At 36.0% G+C, this 11565-nt stretch overlaps 1 pseudogene; it reads right to left on the bottom strand.

Annotated features, from left to right (window-relative positions):
• Positions 1 to 4828: 4828 nt before the first annotated feature.
• LOC124240725 (tigger transposable element-derived protein 1-like) lies at positions 4829 to 6618 on the bottom strand (annotated as a pseudogene).
• Between the last annotated feature and the right edge of the window lie 4947 nt (positions 6619 to 11565).

The following is an 11565-nucleotide window of genomic DNA, read 5'->3' as shown; positions in this document are numbered from 1 at the left end:
ACCAAGATGTTTGCGATGAGATATGAGGATAAAGGCAGAGGATAAGAAAAAGAAGAACTAATTGCCGTGATTTGGAATCAGAGAAATAGAAGTGTTTTGTGCTTTTACTTTTCTTGTCTTCTAAATGCTCTGAGAATGTAGGAATCAGAAAGTAAATCAAAATAACTCCCTGTACTAAAACTAAGGGTCCAGTTCAGATTCTATACTCAGGCTCTATGGTGAATTCCTTGTTTGACAGATGCCTCACGTCTTCATATGACTTTGTGCTTCAGAGAGTGAATGAATGTGTTGTACAACCATTGAAGGCCAATAGATCCCAACTGGCTTTCATGCTCTACCATGGACTAGTTATGTGGCCTGAAATCTACCTTTAAATATTCTTAGCACGTTTTCATATGTGTAAAATAGGAATAATAATCCCTAACCAGAGCAGCGACTGAGAAACTACCAAGCTAATAGTAGCCAACTTAAACATTAAAGTTTTACTTTTATAATAAATATATCTTGACTCTGTCTCTTTCTCAGAACCACTTTGAGGTTCTGAGTAGAATTTAGGACGATGTGCGCTGGGTTGGCAGTCTTTTAGAAGCCTACTTGCACTAACTCCCATGCACTTCACAAACTGTGGGGCAGTCAGAGATAAAAAGACCCCTGGGACACTGCCTATTTAGCCTCACAATACCCCCTAACTTCTGATTGTCAAGATACCTGGTGCCATAATAAAATGCCTAAGATCATTCAGTTTAAAGCCTTTCCATCATATGGGGAGAGTGGGCTCATACTTGATATGGTGGCCCATTCTTTTTGGGTAGTTAATGGACAGAGGTGACCCCAAGACCACAAACTTAATTTCTCTCAAGTAATGCCTTCTGGAGCCTCCCGTGTGCCTTGGATATAAGGCAATATATATATACTTACTTTCTTCCTTCCAATATGTAAGTCAATTGATGCTTCCTTTTCCCGTAGGAATTCCTTGCTATCTTCTCATATTTACACAGTTTAGGCTTCAAATTGGGAGATGCTAAACTCTTAGTTCATTGAGAGGTTGAGTATTCTCACATTCCTGTTGGCTGCTGTTTCCTAATGAGGAATAAGAAAATATTTGCTTTTGCTTTTTCTTTGGCCAAGAGGCCAACTCTGAATGTGTCAGCAAGGACTAGCCAGATTGGTCCCATTGCCTGGATATAGTTGCTGGATACAGATCTTTCCAGCCAGGACTCAATATCACAGAGCAGGACATTCTAGGACTTTGGATTTGGGGACAAGCCTGAATGACACTGGATCTTAAAGGCATGTAGGTTGTATCCCCTGCACCATTGAGTTTGTCTCTTAATGGCTGTTTATGGTTAAATAATAGCAAACAAATATGAGACTTTCTTAAAACCTGACACTCTGGCTTTTGCAGTAGGATTTTCAAGGGTAAGACTGGCTGTGGAGCACATTGTAGAAATTAACTCCCTTAAGAAAGAAACTCATCCCAACTGATGTGGGCTGAGTTTCTATATTTGCCTTATTTGTCCTATGCTCCAAATGCTGAGTCTATTACATAAGAGGGAAAATGTCGGGAAGAACTGACCTAGATCCAGGATTAAAGTAGAATACAGTACCTGCTCAGAGTGTCTGTTCTGAGGGCTTAATGTTTCCTTCTTCATTTAAACTTTGCCTTTTGTAATATTAAATATGGTCTTCATCTACTCCCTTGGATTGCTCACTAGGATGCATACTAATTTAAAAAAATACCTTTTTAAAAATATTAAAGTTAATTTAATCTTTGTTTTATTAAAATTTATGAATAAAAAAATAATTTAATAAAGCGGTTTAAACCAAGAAGGTAATTTATAAATGAATATAATATTGGAGTCTTTAAAATATTTATGAAATGGGGGTCGGCCCGGTGGCACAGCAGTTAAGTTCACACGTTCTGCTTCTCGGCAGCCCGGGGTTTGCAGTTCGGATCCCGAGTGCAGACATGGCGCCGCTTGGCAAAAGCCATGCTGTGGCAGGCATCCCACGTATAAAGTAGAGAAAGATGGGCATGGATGTGAGCTCAGGCCCAGTCTTCCTCAGCAAAAAGAGGAGGATTGGCAGTAGTTAGTGCAGGGCTAATCTTCCTAAAAAAAACAAAATTTAGGAAATAATCTTTTAAAAATAAATTTTATTGTCTCAAACTTTTTGATTAAATTTGTATCTGGCTTATATAAATATAAATTTGAGAATATCCGAATAGATTTGACTTCTTGTAACGGGTTGATAGTGCATATAATCTTAAGAAAGAATGGAAATAATTTATTCTATTTTTCCTATGCTACAATTATGAGTAATATAGAAAATATTTATATTTTTACCAAACTGAACTCCTATAGATTTGGACAAGAAACCAAACTTTTCAGATGTTAGGATGTCATGTAACATATGACTGCTCCAGGGCACTAAATTTGCGCAAATAATTTTCTTTTTTAATTTTAAATAATCCCAATATAAGGCTTTAAAAACTCTTCCAGTGGAAAACACTGTATATATTTTTGTTGTTAAAAACATGTATCTGCATATGAAATTCTTGTAAGTAAAATTTCTATACATAAAATCTCTATAAGTGAAATACTATATATTGGAAAAGTTTTAACTTTGTTCGCTTTGATCCTCTATTGCTAATGACCCTATTCCCTTAGGACAAGTAGTTAATGATCCAGAAAACAATTAAATGTAATAGTGTAGGCCTCTATTGAGATGTACTCAGTAGTAAATCATTTCATAATTTGTGAAGATAAGAATATCTTTAAATTCTGTAGAAGTAATCATTTAAACTAGTTTGCAATTTCAAATTTTCATGTATATTGAGCTATATTTACATGGCTATAAATATAGATACACATCTTTTAGAGGGACACATCTGTATGTTAAGCAAAGACTTCATGATCACAGGAATATTTGTCTGTGTGGGTATGTGTATGTATATGTGTGTGTTCTTTTCATAGTCAGTAAGTCAAATTCTGCCATATGGTGATCAACTCCATTTACTGAAATTATATGGATATAACTAAACGTTAGCCATCATGATTATAATCAGATGAAATAATTTCCATAATTGTATTTAGTGTGGCCCTGCACCTGTTTTCTATTCCAATGATTTTCCCCATCCATGAGTCGGCTGTTATCAGAATTTCCCAACCATGCAAAACATTCATTAGATGTCTGCTTTGTTTCAACACTCTTTTTCAGGTGTGATGATGGATAGGAAGAAATCCAAGTCATGTTCCCTGTTAACAAGGAACTTTATACAACAGGTAATGCTTGACTATTAGAAATGTAATCTGCAGAGTACTCTTGTTGCAGCCACTGCAATTTAACCAATAAAATCTGTGTGAAGACAGAAAACTCATGAAAAATTACACCGTGACCAATTATTAAGAAGCAGGAAAAAAAGCTTCTTCCATTCTCTTTGATCTATATCTATTGCATGTAAAAGGAATTTCAGCTGGGTTGAAAGAAACCTACCTAGGCTTCTAATTCAGAGCCTTCTAGGTTTAGCCTAATCTTGTCAAGGAAAAATAGCATTGGATGGAGTTAAATAGGCAAGGAAAACTTTATTCAAGACCATTGCAATATGGGAAAGATACTAAACTCAACTCCCTTGGAAGGCAGGAGAGTTTATAAGCACTGGGGGGAGTTAGTAAGAAAGTACAGAGGACTGAAGCGGGGAGGTTAGTCCTTGTGATGAGGCCAACTGTGTTTGCTGTTTGGCACTTAGTGAAGTCAGGCTCCTATGCTCTCATAGAGACTGGGAGATTGGGACATATCACTGTCTTCCTTGATGATTACATTTCAAAGGCTGGCTCCAAGGTTCTTGAGAAAGGTTGTTCTGAGGTGTAGATTTCTATCTCAAAAGGGCAGAAAAAGAATTTAGAGCTGCAAGTTATCTAATGTTGATGCTCTAAGAAAAGAGCAGTGAAGGCCTATGTCAGGAAGAAACCTGTCTAAAGTTTAGTCAAACTGAGGGAATCATTACAGTTTTCTTGGTTAATGATATACAGAAGGCTTCTTTATCTATTTATAATATTAATGTTGTATTATTGATATTAATTATTTCTGTATATCTATCTATTTGTCTATGCACCTACCTGTCTGCCTACCTATAGGAATTGAAGAAAACAACTTGAAAAAAAATCAAGCCAAGAATTTATAAAAAAGCATATAGGCTATAATAGACATTTGAATTATCTTCAGGTAGCATTTTTTTTAATTCATTCAAAAAATCAATCTTTTCTCCAAAGATTTGAAAACAAAGGAAGCAAAATACAACCAATCATAAGTCTGATTTTTTTCACACCCTTAGGAGCTCTGCGCTTCATAACTGCTCTCTAGATATAAGAAACTTCCAATTGCTTCAAGAACAAACTTCAGCTTGTTAGCATGGTACATATGTTCTTTGGAAATAATACGACCATCCCCTAGCAGGACAAACTTGACTCACAATTGCTTGCAACTTCACGTATTCATAACTTAACAAAGGTTGGTCCATTTTGACTTTTACATCTTTTTATCATGTATAGTGAAAGCTTACTCACATTTCACAACCTCACTTTAATGTCAATTCTTTCTCAAAAATATTGCCGAGCTACACTACTATATACAGGCATACCTCAGAGATGTTGTGGGTTTGGTGCCAGACCACTGCAATAAAGCAAATACTGCAATAAAGCAAGTCACACAAATGTTTTGCTTTTTCGTTGCAAATAAAAGTTATGTTTACACTATACTGTAGTCCATTAAGCGTGCAATAGCATCATGTCCAAAAAAAATGTACATACTTTAATCAAAAAATATTTTATTAAAAAAATGCTAACCCATGATCTGAGTCTTCAGTGAGTAGTAATCTTTTTGCTAGTGGAGGGTCTTGTCCTGATGTTTATGACTGCTGACTGATCGGGTTGGTGGTTGCTGAAGGTTGGGGTGGCCGTGGCAATTTCTTAAAATAAGACAGCAACAAAGTTTGTCACATCAATTGAATCTTCCTTTCATGAATGATTTCTCTGTAGTGTGTGATGCTGTTTGATATCATTTTATCTACAGTAGAATTTCTTTCAAAATTGGAGTCAATCCTCTCAAACTCTGCAGCTGCTTTATCAACTAAGTTATGTGATATTCTAAATGCTTTGTTGTCGTTTCAATAATCTTCACAGCATCTTCACCAGGAATAGATTCCATCTCAAGAAGCCACCTTCTTTGCTCATCCATAAGAACCAACTGCTCATCTGTTCAATTTTTGTCATGAGATTGTAGCAATTCAGATACATCTTCAGGCTCCACTTCTTATTCTAGTTTCTTGCTCTTTCCACCACATCTGCAGTTACTTCCTCCACTGAAGTCTTCAACCCCGCAAAGTCAACCATGAGGGTTGGAATCAACTTCTTCCAAACTCCTGTTAATGTTGATATTTTGACCTCTTCCTACAAATTACAATGATCTTGATGGCATCTAAAATGGTGAATCCTTTGCAGAAGGTTTTCAATTTACTTTACTCAAATCCATCAGAGAAATCATCATCTTTGGCAGCTATAGATTTATGAAATGTGTTTCCTAAATAATACGATTTTAATGTTAAAATTACTCCTGAATCCATGGGCTGCAGAATTGATGTTGTGTGAGCAGGCATGAAAATAACATTAATCTCACTGTACAGCTCCATCAGGGCTCTTGGATGACCAGGTGCATTGTCAAGAAGCAGTAATATTTTGAAAGGAATCCTTTTTTTCTTAGAAGTAGTTCTCAGCAGTGAGCTTAAAATATTCAGTAAGCTATGTTGTAAACAGATGTGCTGTCATCGAGGCTTTGTTTTTCCATTTATAGAGCACACACAGGGTAGATTTAGCATAGTCCTTAAAAGCCGTAGGGTTTTCACAATGGTAAACAAGTGTTCACTTCAACCAAAAGTCAGCACCTGCATTAGCCCTTAGCAAGAGAGTCGGCCTATTCTCTGAAGCTCTGAAGCCAGGCATTGACTTCTCCTCTCTACCTATGAATGTCCTGGCTGACATCTTCTTCCAACAGAAGGCTGTTTCATCTACATTGAAAATCTGTTGTTTAGTGTAGCCACCTTTATGAATTATCTTAGCTCGTTATCTGGATAACTTGCTGCAGCTTCTACATCAGCATTTGCTGCTTCACCTTACACTTTTATGTTATGGAGATGGCTTCTTTCCTTAAACCGCATGAATCAATCTCTGCTAGATTCAACCTTTTCTTCTGCAGCTTCTTCACTTTTCTCAGCCTTTGGAGAATTGAAGAGAGTTCTGGACTTGCTCCTGATTAGGATTTGGCTTAAGGGAATGTTGTGGCTGGTTTGATCTTCTATCCAGACCACTCAAACTTTCTACATATCAGCATGAGAGTATTTCACTTTCTTATCATTCACGTGCACTGTAGTAGCACTGTTAATTTCCTTCAAGAACTTTTCCTTTGTATTCACAACTTGGCTAATATTTGGCCCAAGAGGACTTGCTTTCTGTGTATCTCATCTTTGGATATGCCTGCCTCACTAAGCTTAATCATTTCTAGTCTTTGATTTAAAGTGAGGGACATGCAACTCTTCCTTTCACTTGAACACTTAAAGGTCAGCATAGGGTTTTCAATTGGCTGAATTTCAATATTGTTGTGTCTCAGGGAATAGGGAAGCCAGAGGAGAGGGAGAGGGGTGGGGGAACAGGCAGTCAATGGAGCAGTCAGAACACACACATTTATTGTTTAAGTTCAGGGTCTTATATGGGTGAGATTCATGAAGCTTCAAACAATTACAACAGTAACATCAAAGATTGCTGATCACAGATCACCATAGCAAATTGAATAATAATGAAAAACATTTGAAATATTGCAAGAATTACATAAATATGACACAGAGACAGGAAGAGAGCAAATGCTGTTGAAAAAATGGTGCAGATAAACTTGCCCGATGCAGAGTTGCCAAAATTTTTCAATTTGCAAAAAACAGAATATTTGTAAAGCACAATAAAATGAAGTGCAAGAAAATCAGGCAGGGCTGTTGACAGACTATCACTCTTTCTTCTGTTAGTATTGTGTTATTTGTACATAATTCTCTTATTACACTGATTTACATTGTGCACTTATAAAGCTGCCTCTCTAGGGTAATGGTCATCTATTATTTACCTTTCAATCCACAGTAACCAGAGAATTCCAAACATATAACATTCAATAATTTTTTATGGAGTACATGAGTGAATGGATAAATTATTAAGTTAATACGAAGATCAAATGGAATAAAATATATGAAAACATTGTAAAATAAATGTAATTTATTTATTCATATGCTAATACATTTATAAACATATAAATGATACAATTATAGCCACTATTATGATTAATCTGTTCATATTTACTTATAGATTGCATCTAGAAACATAATTATAAAGAAAGCAAATAGTCTAGTGTTCTTTCTGACAGAGGAGGGAATGAAAATTGAAATAGGACCTCTCTAGAGAAACATTTCTTTGAACAAAGCCCAAGGAATACAAATCCTGGGAGATTTCTACTTGGGAAGAAAGATAACTGTTGCAACATTATTCAGTGTAGATTTTATAAATAAATATGGCAATTCCACAAAATACATTTCATACATACCAAGGCAGAACCATTGTACTGCAGAACAGAAAGGAATGAAGACCTGAGACTGTCCAGCAATGACCATGATGTTACTGAGTGGAATACTTCCTACCACCCAACAGGGCCTTGAGAGAGAAAATCTTATCATACCAGAAAGAATGAACCTTTGGGCCTCTGTCAACATCAGCCTCAGCCCCCAAACTCAGATGAAGAGTGATATGACTCACCTTTGCTTTCCTGTTGCTTTCTGGCAACCCCATCCTTACTACATTTGCCAACACTAGCAGACCGTGAAGAAAATTAATGCCAATACCACAAGCCTATATCATATTAACTAGGCCTCATTTCAAAGTCGCAGCTACAGTCTGTAAGGTGCCCATGTAGAACCTTCTTAAAGACTGTTAAATTTAATTTCATCGTGCCTAACATTACTGTTTGCTGTTGTTTGTTGTTTTCCAGTTACCACGCAAGTTGCTTCTTTAATTGATGATGTACTAAACTATCAGGCCCTTGCTCCATTTCAACTTCTCTCTTTTACTCTACATTTCATGACTACTTTCCTTTTCCATCTTCAACTAATCTCTTGAAATTCCTGGTCTATAATCAACCAACATCATATCCTCACCCCATTTTCTGAACACTTCCTTCATCTTATTTTTCAAATGATACCTGACTATTCCCAGAGGAACTTCTTCTGTAATCATCAAGTGAAAATATTTATTTATTCAAACACTTTATAATTCAGAGCAAGAATGAAGATCTTGTCTTTGACACTTGCTACTGCTTCTATATCATTTCTCCTCCACCTAGAGTATAAAAAAGAAGTATTTTTTTAGCACGTTATCATTAATATTGGGTTAGCCAACTCCCCATCTTTTAATTCATTGATGATTTGGGTATGGATGGCAGACACATCAGATCCTGACAACATTTTTAGTGCATTTGATGTTCATTGATAATCTTTCAATACCCTGGCCTCTGGATTTTGGCATCTAGGATTTTTGACCTCATATTTTCCAATGAATTTCTCCTCACTTGTCCTCATTGTGATTTCAGAAATTATAATTTTATATTTTTCTTCAGAAATAGTGTCACCAAAAATAATCAATAATTTAAACTTCCAACTATGTCACACCTCTTTCTCCTCCGTTCCATTGACTAAGTACTCCAAACTCAGTTTTACTTCCCCTTTATTCTACTTAAAAACCATTGACCTTCCCCTGTCTAAATCTTTCTTTAGTGTTTACTTCCAGCCTCATTTAGCAAATATTGCATGATTTATCTTTTCAATTACTCCTGTGAATGATTTAGTTTTGTTATATCTCTGATGTCATATCACATGCACCTGCCAAAATTCTGACCCTGGAAGAAACAGTGAAGGGTCTAAGAGTCCTGTTTTTGAAGTCAACCTACTTGCATTCTTCCCTTAGATTAATCTTTACTTGGAGAATTATTCAAATCTTTGTAAGCCTCAGTTTGCTCAACCATCAAATGAGGATAGTAATAGTAGATATTTCATAGAATTATGATAAAAAGAATAAAACAATACAGTAAAAGTCTTCAGCACATTGCCTACAAGGTAAGTATTTAATAGTTTCAGCTATCATCATTATTGTTACTGTTTTTATTTTTGTCTATTTTTTTCTGTCTTTGAGTATGATAAAATAGAAGCAGAGTTCAAATTTATGATTATTATAAATTTATAGTTACAGCTTTAACTGGATTTTCAACAATGATTCACAATGTTACTGTATTTCTTTCTTTATTCTTGCCCTCTCAAGGAAACTAATTAATTTTCCAATTCTCTCTACTGTCCTCTAAGCCCTCTGTACAACCAACCCTGCCCCTCTCCATCTTCACAACCTTACCTTGCATTTAAAAACATGAATATAAGACAATGTCTAAGAACATCCTTTCTTCCCACCCTGAAATCTCCAAACATATAGGAATAAACACATATTTTATGATATCACTATGCTTCTTCAAAAATCTTTCCTACTAAGCTATCAGTTTCAAGATGTCAGTGTTTGTTACTGTCTTGCCCTCTACTTTACCCTGATAGACTAGCACTGTATCTGCTAACCAATAGGATGATCATATTTTTACAAATAAATGGAAGTTTTACTTATATTGTTGTTATTTTATGGATTGTCACAAACTTGGACAACAGAAGAATCATATTTGGCTCTTATGGACTGAATTGTGCCTCTCCAAAATTCACATGTTGAAGCTCTAATCCCCAGTGTAACAGTGGAAAACCCAAGTATCTAGAGATAGGACCCTTAAGGAGGTAATTAAGGTTAAATGAGCTCATAGAATGGGCCTCTAATCTGATAACACTGATGTCCTTTCAAGAAGAGAAAGAGACACCAAAGAGCTCTCTCCCTCCTAAGGTGTAGGCTGTGTGCTATAAAGAAAAGGCCAGGTGAGGTCATAGCAATAGAGAGGCCATCTGCAAGCCAGGAAGTGAGACCTCATCAGACACTAACACTGCTGGCACCTTGATCTTGAACTTCCAACCTCCAGAAGTGTGAGAAAATAAAGTTCTAGGTCTTTTTTTTTTGCTTTATCTCCCCCAATTCCCCCCAGATATAGTTGTATATCTTAGTTGCAGATCCTTCTAGTTGTGACATGTGGGATGCCGCCTCAATGAGGTCTGACGAGTGGTGCCATGCTTGCGTCCAGGATCCCAACCGGGGAAACCCTGGGTCACTGAAGTGGAGCATGCAAACTTAACCACTCGGCCATCAGGCCATCCTCAAAAGTTCTGTTTTTTAAGCTATCCAGTCCATGGTATTTTGTTTTGGCAAATCGAGCAGACTAACACAATCACTTTTTTAACAAAAAGGTATTGTAATTTCCTTTGGAAATTTAAAGTTTATTTGAACTTTTGCAGCTTTCTATCACCTTATTTGATATTTAATGGCACGTAAAAGAAAGAATTATTGAATAACCTTGGGGAATTTGTGCCATATTACATTTGTTCTGAATTATTTTTCTGGTAAACAAATTGTATAGAAAATGTATGGATTATATATTGTCCAAATGATACTCAGTTTTAAAAACAACTGATTTCCGATTTGTATGGGGAAGAAAGAACACAGATATAGAAAAGTGACTCCACTTTCCTTGACATTGCATCAGAAAATCTGTAGGAATGTTGAATTGACGAAATGAGATTTGCTTTCCAATTAATTGTTCAAGAATTTCTGTGACTAAATAAATGCTGATAACTAAAAACACAGAAACAAAAACGAAAAAAAAGTCCCTCAAACTCCAAAATCTTAAGGAGCCTGTGGACTAAGATAATCCAGGGACAACTGTGAATTTGCCTACCGTCATGCTTACAGATACTATTAAAAGTAGTGAAAGCAAAGGACCAATTGTCAGCTGAATCTCAGCCTAATAGCAAATGCTCATTAACAATTTCCTAAGCTATTTATATTTGTGGGACCTTATTACTTCCCAGATAAATTATATCCAGCCATCCTCTCCTCTCTGTGAAAAGCTCATTTCTACTAACTTTTTCTTCTCTGTTATCTGTTCACGTGAATTACAAAAATAGTGCTCCCCAAATAAAATTGTCTATACTTCAGCTGTGTGCAACTCCTCTGCTCCATGCTTACTTTACATTCTCTCAATAAATTAACTGAAATTTCTTTTTTAAAAAGATGAACAAAACACACTTTCAACTAGTATGATAACTTTTTAGTATTTAACTCAGGGATTCTCAACCTCAGAATCACCGTCATTTTGGGCAGGATGATTCTTTATTTTGTGTGAAGCTTCTGGGCATTGAAAGATGCTTAGCAGCATCCTTGGCCTCTACCCACTAGTTTACAATAGAGATCTCCCCATATTTTGTTGAAAACCAAAAATGTCTCCTGATTTTGCCAAATGTCTGCTGGAGGAGAAACTCATTCTTGGTTGAGCTCAAGTGTGTTTACTCCT

Source organism: Equus quagga, chromosome 6 (genome assembly GCF_021613505.1).
Source record: "Equus quagga isolate Etosha38 chromosome 6, UCLA_HA_Equagga_1.0, whole genome shotgun sequence".
Classification (NCBI taxonomy): Eukaryota; Metazoa; Chordata; class Mammalia; order Perissodactyla; family Equidae; genus Equus; species Equus quagga.
The sequence above is the reverse complement of the archived record's forward strand: the minus strand, read 5'-3'. Positions and strand labels throughout refer to the sequence as shown.